The 7,825-nt window shown below is 38.3% G+C and overlaps 1 protein-coding gene across 1 annotated transcript in view; it reads left to right on the top strand.

Moving 5' to 3' along the window:
• Window positions 1-500: 500 nt before the first annotated feature.
• The window catches only part of lrrc4ca (leucine rich repeat containing 4C, genome duplicate a), a 75,005-nt gene continuing 67,680 nt past the window's right edge, over window positions 501-7,825 (top strand). Inside the window, exon 1 of the mRNA XM_016441049.1 lies at window positions 501-1,270. The gene's annotated coding sequence lies outside the window, so the exon portion shown is untranslated. The remainder of the gene's footprint in view (window positions 1,271-7,825) is intronic.

Genomic DNA, 7,825 nt, shown 5'->3' with positions numbered 1-7,825 from the left:
AGGACAGTCAGAAGAGTGAGACTTTAGGCTGAGGGCTACATCAATACGTGTTAGAAGATTCTTGGTGTCACCAGCGAAGCGCGCTGAGCCGATACCCACAGAGAGCCGCGCGTCATTGGGTACCACACTAGATACTTCACACTAGAACTTCATTCACCGACGAGATCTCAACGTATTCGACCGTATTCGACCTCTTTAGATGTTCCTGCTCTCGGGGTGGATCACTTGTAGCTGTTCTCCGTTCGGCTCTCGCGCGCTGCGTAATTCTTCGGCTTGGCGCGGAGTGCAGCATCATTCGCGTGGATTTTCGTCGCGTCACTGGATTGCTTTTTGCCGGAGTTGAGTTGAACTGTATTGTATTGAGTAGTATCTGGTGGGATGTAGCTTTTGATAAATACCTCGTCTATGACAAGTTTATACGCGTTTGAAACGGAACTACGACTGTGATTAGTATATGTATCTGTCATTTAACTAAGGGATTTGGGACATTTTGTCGCATTTTCGTCCACTTTCCTTGAAAACAAAAAAGACACTTGGAGGATTTTTTTCCACCTTTCCAAATGATCCTGGTGGTCTTGTATAGGATGTGATATACGAATATTTGCGTTTGCCAACGCACGAGGCTCCCCTCTCAAGGCATTCCGTAGGACATACTCACATTTCAAGGAAATAAGCATCTTGAAATCCGCACTGGGCTGTGAGTAGAAATCTAATCAGATCGGGTGCGTAAAGGAGGAAGAAAAGTTCCGTTTTAAACCACGACTGTGGAATAAGAACATCAGCGGTCTGCGTTTATGGTCTGTTGAAGATTGGGATGAAGAAGGAAATGCAGGAAATGGTCCATCTCAGGGATAAAACCCATCTAGATGCGTATTGGCTGAATGTGAAACCCCAAATCTGGTTTGTTGAACGCCAAGAATGACACGCAAAACCAGGGAGACGACGAATTAATTGATTTATCCGCAGGAAAAAGACTTGGTATACACCGGAATTTGATGATGCGGGGCAAGAAAGCATCGAGATATCTGTTCTAGAGGCACTCGTCCATATGATGGCATTGACAGGAAGACCGAGTGGATATACAGGAGCGAATTTCTTCTCATAGAAGCTAGTGAATGCAAAACTGCTCTTGGATAGCTTGGATAGCCCAGAGTACACGCTGAAGAACATTTCATTCGCATCGCGCTTCATTGCTTGAGAATTGCGGATGGATTTTCGTGCTCTGGAAGCGAACGGAACGTCTGCGATTTGAACCTCACAGATTGAGAAAGTAAGTCATTCGTGGTTTGATATTTGCATCACTGGACACTTTGACGTCTTTTTGACACCTAGTGCATCTGGTTACCATTAAAATCATAGTGGATATTGCGTCCTTAACATCTAAGGGCACTTAAAATACAACTGTAGTAATTAAAAAGGTCACAATACAGTCACTTGTATTGTTTAAACTTGTTTAAACAGTAGTTTAAAATATATTCATACACATATCCACTGAAGCGTCCTCTCGCCGGCTGTGAGCTTTTTTTCCACTGTCTTTATCTCTCTCGTGTGTGTGTGTGTGTGTGTGTGTGTGTGTGTGTGCGCGCGCGCTGGTGCGTGCGTGTTTGATAAATGTGTGCGCTATTGACAACTGCACAGTGTTCCATCTTTGCGGTCGAATCGTTCTTTCATTCATTCTTTCATTCTTTCATTCATTCGGTCGCAATGTGACATGACACATCCATTTGTAGGCATGATATTCTCTCTCTCTCTCTCTCTATATATATATATATATATATATAATGTATGTGTGTGTATGTATATATATAATATGATTTCTGAATGCAGGACTAATGGCAGTGATGAAAATTCAGGTTTAGCATCACAGGAATAAAAAACAGTAGTTTAAAATATATTCATACACATATCCACTGAAGCGTCCTCTCGCCGGCTGTGAGCTTTTTTTCCACTGTCTTTATCTCTCTCGTGTGTGTGTGTGTGTGTGTGTGTGTGTGTGCGCGCGCGCTGGTGCGTGCGTGTTTGATAAATGTGTGCGCTATTGACAACTGCACAGTGTTCCATCTTTGCGGTCGAATCGTTCTTTCATTCATTCTTTCATTCTTTCATTCATTCGGTCGCAATGTGACATGACACATCCATTTGTAGGCATGATATTACTATTGTTACTAAGGCTGCTATTAATATAGAATAAATGAAATTCCTATAAATACTGTTCACTTTTCAGCTTGTATATGTGTATTCATTTACAGCAACGTCTGTGGGGTTTAATGAACAGGCCATAGTATAGACATGATATGATCCAAGGCTGACAGAGTTTGGCCCTGCTCTGGTAGCTGTCCGCGGTCCTGAAATCCCTGCCAGAAAACAGCAGCAAAACTTCCCACTGCCTTATGCTGCTCTGCCTCATGAACATCCAGCATTAGAGGTGGAAAAGTATTATTTTTACATTCAACCATATAGTCCAAGACAGCTATATTAAAGACTGGATTGCATTGGAGGATCTGCATCAGGGCAATACGAGGATAGACTTGAACAAACGTGTCTAGATTAGCCATGCCGCATATTCTGAGGTCATAACTGTCAGTCATAATTAACTGTCCTCTCTACTCGAGGAAAACGATTGTCTGTGGCTTGTATCACAGGTACCAGCGGTTTTCTTTTTGACTTCATTATCATGTGTAACAAGTCAATAAAACATTGGCAGAGAAGTCAGTCTTCTACTTTTTAATTTGTGATGACTGGAGCAATCTGGGAAACCATCTTAATTCAGATAAATTTGGGATGTTTTGCATTCCCAGTTGATGTCTATTGGTTTGAAAAGGAAGTGATAAATGAGGCTGCAGCCAACAGCTTATGCTTTGTGAATGTGTGATCTGAAGAAGCTGACCAGGTTGACCTTTAAAGCAGAAGTCGGCAAACTTTGACTGTAATCTGTGCTTACTTGTTTTGAAGACACTAGCTCATAGTGCATAGAACATTTTTAAATCAGTTTTTCTTCTAAACCACATCTCCGTTGATTTTATTCAGAATAAACAATCTAGACTTTCCTTTCATCTTTCCTTTCCTTTTTAAGATCAAGAACGTGAAGCTCTTGCTCTGCTTGATGTTTTGAGGTCACAAGGTGAAGTACAACATGGTAATTTTATTGTTCTGAAAGCCGAGTGGATGAATCTGAGGCCGTGTGTGTGTAATGACTGAATTATATCCATCTGTCTGACGAACTCCATTTTGTCCCTTCGAAGTAGTCAGTGCATGGCCGCCCACTCACCGTCAACCTTTGGGAGAGCTTCCTGTTGGCCGGACGCCCGATCCGAAGCTTAGAGGCCTGCCTTAGCACAAGACCCCTTTGCTGAGATGTTATAGAGGTTATGTATACAGGAGGTTTGTAGACATTTAAAGGGTAGTTCACAAAAAAAAAATATTTTGTCACAATAGACAAACCATTATTTAATTCCAAACCAATATAACTGTTTATTCTGCGGAATGCAAAAGAAAATGCATCATAATTAAAAAATATATATATAATAAGAAATTATTTTATCACAGGAATAAATCAAATTTCAATATGTATATTTAAAGAGAAACATTATTTTCAATTGTAATAATATTTCACAATGTTACTGCATTTTACTGTATTTTTAATTAATTAAGTGCAGCTTTAGTGAGCATAAGAGACTTGTTTCAAAATCAGAAAAAAAAAAAAAACATCTTACCAACCTCATACTTTTGAAGTGTTGTATATTTTGGAAAATGTTTCAGTTTTTTGGCCATACACTGTTTGGACCCCATACACGTTCCTTGCAATGCAAAAAAAAAATAATAATAATAATAATGTATTTATTTTTCTAGTTTCACAGAACAAAAGTCATACAGGAACAACATGAAGTTGAGTAAATGATGACAGGATTTTAATTTGTGGCTGAACTATCTATTTAAAATGTATTTAAAAAGCGCTGTTATGTGCACAAATCTGTTCTTGAATATGAGAAATGAGGTTGCAAATGAAAGTTAAATAAGAAAATATGCAGAACTATATTTAGATTATTCCGGATCCAGAGTGTCAAACCAAATAATGACACAGGAAGTAAGAAGAGTAAGTTGCCATAAACAGCACCGGCATTTGTCTTGTTAACAACCGAATAGAAACAAAGCCTTCATCGCATTCGCACATTCAAGCACCTGGCCCTATTCCCTGAGGTGAACGAAGGATTGTTTTATCTTCACTCTTTTCCAGGCACTCGATGGAAGGGGGGAAAAAGAAGTAGAGGAATGATGGAGTGATGTTGCCTTGGGGAGACGAATTGGACCGCTCATTTTATGTTCCTTTGCTGTCAGGAGCTTTAGCATGATGAAGCTGCCGGGTTGGGTGGAGAGATGACATTTGTTTGTTGGTGAATGATGCAGCGTGATTCACGTTTCTGCGGAGACGCTCCATTCCTCACTCCGTACATCTTCCAAACTTTTCTACTCGCTCAGCCCAGCATGGGAAAGAAGAACGTCCATTTATGAAGGTTTTTTTTTTCCAGTTCGGTCATAAAATGCAAATGTCAATACATTTATTGTCCAGCAATAAGATTGAGATTCGCATTGTAAATGATTTGTGGAATTGCCTTCGGACGAGATTTTTGAGATTTATTAAAACGGTTATGTTGTCTTCGATGTCTCGTAATTGATGAACGACATTGTTTTTCAAGCCCGAAAAGAAATCTGGGTTTCATACAGTATCAGTAGTATTATGGGGCGTACTGATGGATTTCTGGAAGCGCACGCAACTCAGGGCTTGTTTATTTTACTGTTCGAGTGTGATAGTGGTAATATCCCATGAGTCTCTTGGGTGGCTTCTACAAAGTGAGCTTCTGTGGGCATGAACGGGGATTAATCACGGTTAAAATAAAGCCACTTCCTTAAGATATAATAAATCACGTCTCTCTTTGTCCTTTTCCATCGAGAATATCCTTTTTAGGAAGATGAACTTAACTCCAGCAATAAATTAATTAATACATAAAGCTCTAGAGATGTAACATACATTATGTGTACTAGGATTGTGCACCATTCGGAACTGAATTGAAAATGCAGTTTAGATTCCTAAATCTGAATTGAATTTGAATGCAGTTAAACTCAATTTGAATGTAAAAAAGTGGAATTTAAATAAGTCCATATAACTGTATTTTTTACTAGAAAAGAAAAAGAAAAAGCTTTGGGGAAAAAAGTTTTTCTATTTTAAAATTGAAGTTTGAACAATTATAGGAACATTTATACAGATAGATAGATAGATAGATAGATAGATAGATAGATAGATAGACAGATAGATAGATAGATAGTTTATATACACTACCGTTCAAAAGTTTAGGGTTGGTAAGATTTTTTATGCTACTTTTTTCTTGATGAAAAATACAGTGAATACAGTAATATTTTGAAATATTTTTTTTAATTAAAAAGATCTGTTATCCATTTTAATATATTTAAAATGTAAATGTATTCCTGTGATGGCAAAGCTGAATTTTTAGCATTATAAGTGCCACTTTTATTTAATTATACTTTACTTTTTTCAATTTGTGTCACTGCTGAAATCTTTAATGATCAATTATCTCCAATCAAGACCTTAAATATTTGAACCATAGCATCATATTTAGCATATTAACTTTTGTTTTCCAGGGTGGAATGGCACTTAATTTCCCAGAATGCATTATCAGCGTTTGATTTCTTTGCATTATACTTCAGTAAATGCATCTTCCTGGCATTCCAGTTCAGAATTCAAATCAACTTCCTTTGTTTTGTGACCAAATTCAGACTGAAAGGAATCCAGTTCTTGAATTTGAATTTGCCGGTCCCCAATGTGTACGGTATTTCTCCAATACCATGTGATTCCCAAGCTTTATCCGTCAGTTCTGCAATTCGCACCCCATTCTATACATAATAAACACTTTGAAATCAGGCAGATTAGCTTGTGTAAAACCTAGCTTGGGCGTGAATTAGTATTAATTTCTTAAACTGCTGGAGACTGCTATCAATAAAGCAACCAGTCTGTCAATTTTTTTTTTGCATGCTGAGGTACAATTTCTCCCAGGGGGATTTGGTTTAGTGTGAAAGGCAGATTAAACGGTGAGAGAACCCGGATTGGCGTGCAACGTCACTCTCCATTGTCTAAATCTTCCATGTCACAGCATAGAGATTTCTTTCCCGAGAGTCAAACTACAAGGCCATGTACGGGAGGTTATGTAGGTAGTGCGTATTGATTGATGGGCTGGAGTTGTGGCGAGGATGACATTGAATCGATGCTTTTGTCTTTTTTTCTGTCTTAAAGCAAGTGTTTTTTTCTATGTCAGAATTCAGCCGTCAGCAAATGCTGTGTGTTTTGTATTCACTGCACTGGTGTGAGCAAATGGGCCGGTCGACCTTGCTTCAGAGAGAGTGTATGACAATATATAACACAATAATACATCTCGGAGCTTTTAAACAATCATTTGACGTCTTGTGAAACACTCTCTTTAGGATCTTGAGTTAAGCTGTGTTTTAGACGTTCACCGGTAGATGTTGAAATCTATGATGCGGTCATTTTTAAAGAGATTTTAAAGACTTCACTTTTCACTGTATGACTGTATTTTAGCTTCTGTGGAACACAAATGGAGATATTTTGAAGCTGAGGCTGGTCATTCTTTTCCATTTATTTACAATGAACAATGACTAAAACTTTAAAACGAACGCTTATTTAACATAAAAGTTGACTATATCCCATGTCTTCTGAAGTTAGACAATAGCGTTGTATGAGGAACAGACCAAAGCTGAACCAGATCTGAGTCCAGATCAGTGTGATTTGTGAATGAATCATTTAAATGGATCGAATGATTCATTGAAAAGATTGGACTCAAAAGAATGATTCATTCACCAATAAGACATAACTACATGGGCTTACATGTACTAAAACCTTCAAGCTTCAAAATAAATGCTAAACCACCATAAACGTTGTCCTAATATTTTCAGTTAGTTTCCACTTAAATGTTTCACTAAGCAATCATATGGCGGCAGAAGAGTGAGACCTATAGACTACTTTTATAATGTATTTTTTTGTGTTGCTTTTAAAGTTTGAAAGTAATTACATGAAAATCAGTCTTCCACAGAAGAAAGTAAGTAATTAGAAAGTTTGGAACGAATGGTTAATTTTCATATTTGGGTGAAGTATACCTTAAGGAAGACTCTTTTATGTTGTTCTATACGTTTTTGCAGCATGAATGTTTCAGCCCAGCCCGTTTTGCACACACTCACATTGACCTTTCATTAATCTTCTTCTCTTTGACCTGAGTGTCTTGAAGTGTGAGCGTGTGTGTTTTTCTCGAGTGGTCCCTCGTCCACAGCCCCTCCTATGGGATGAGCGCAGCACATTTCTCCAGTCGATGCCCTAATCAATCAGAGCTCCGCCTCAGCGCATCAGTCTTCTGGAATAATCTGGCCAACATCATAAAACGGCCATCTTGACGTGCTGGATAGACACTGTTACTCCCACCCACACAACCTGGCTACTATGGGCAAAACTAATATATATATATATATATATATATATATATATACTGTATATATATTTATGTCATGACAACTCTCTGAGGGATTGGCATGGTAATGTACATGACAATGTTAATGTATTGGTTCTTGGCGGAATAGATCCTAGAACAGATCTAGGAATAGCAAGTACCAAGACTTGCTACTGCCAATACATCCACAACATGCTGCTGTGAGCATGTAAGAAATATTGCTGCTGCAAATATGACATTCATGAAGTAACCCCCATGTAGCATACATGAATCACCTCATAGCAGATCTATACAGGCGG

Source organism: Sinocyclocheilus anshuiensis, unplaced genomic scaffold (assembly GCF_001515605.1).
Source record: "Sinocyclocheilus anshuiensis isolate Anshui unplaced genomic scaffold, SAMN03320099.WGS_v1.1 scaffold115, whole genome shotgun sequence".
In the NCBI taxonomy this organism is placed as follows: domain Eukaryota; kingdom Metazoa; phylum Chordata; class Actinopteri; order Cypriniformes; family Cyprinidae; genus Sinocyclocheilus; species Sinocyclocheilus anshuiensis.
The sequence above is the reverse complement of the archived record's forward strand: the minus strand, read 5'-3'. Positions and strand labels throughout refer to the sequence as shown.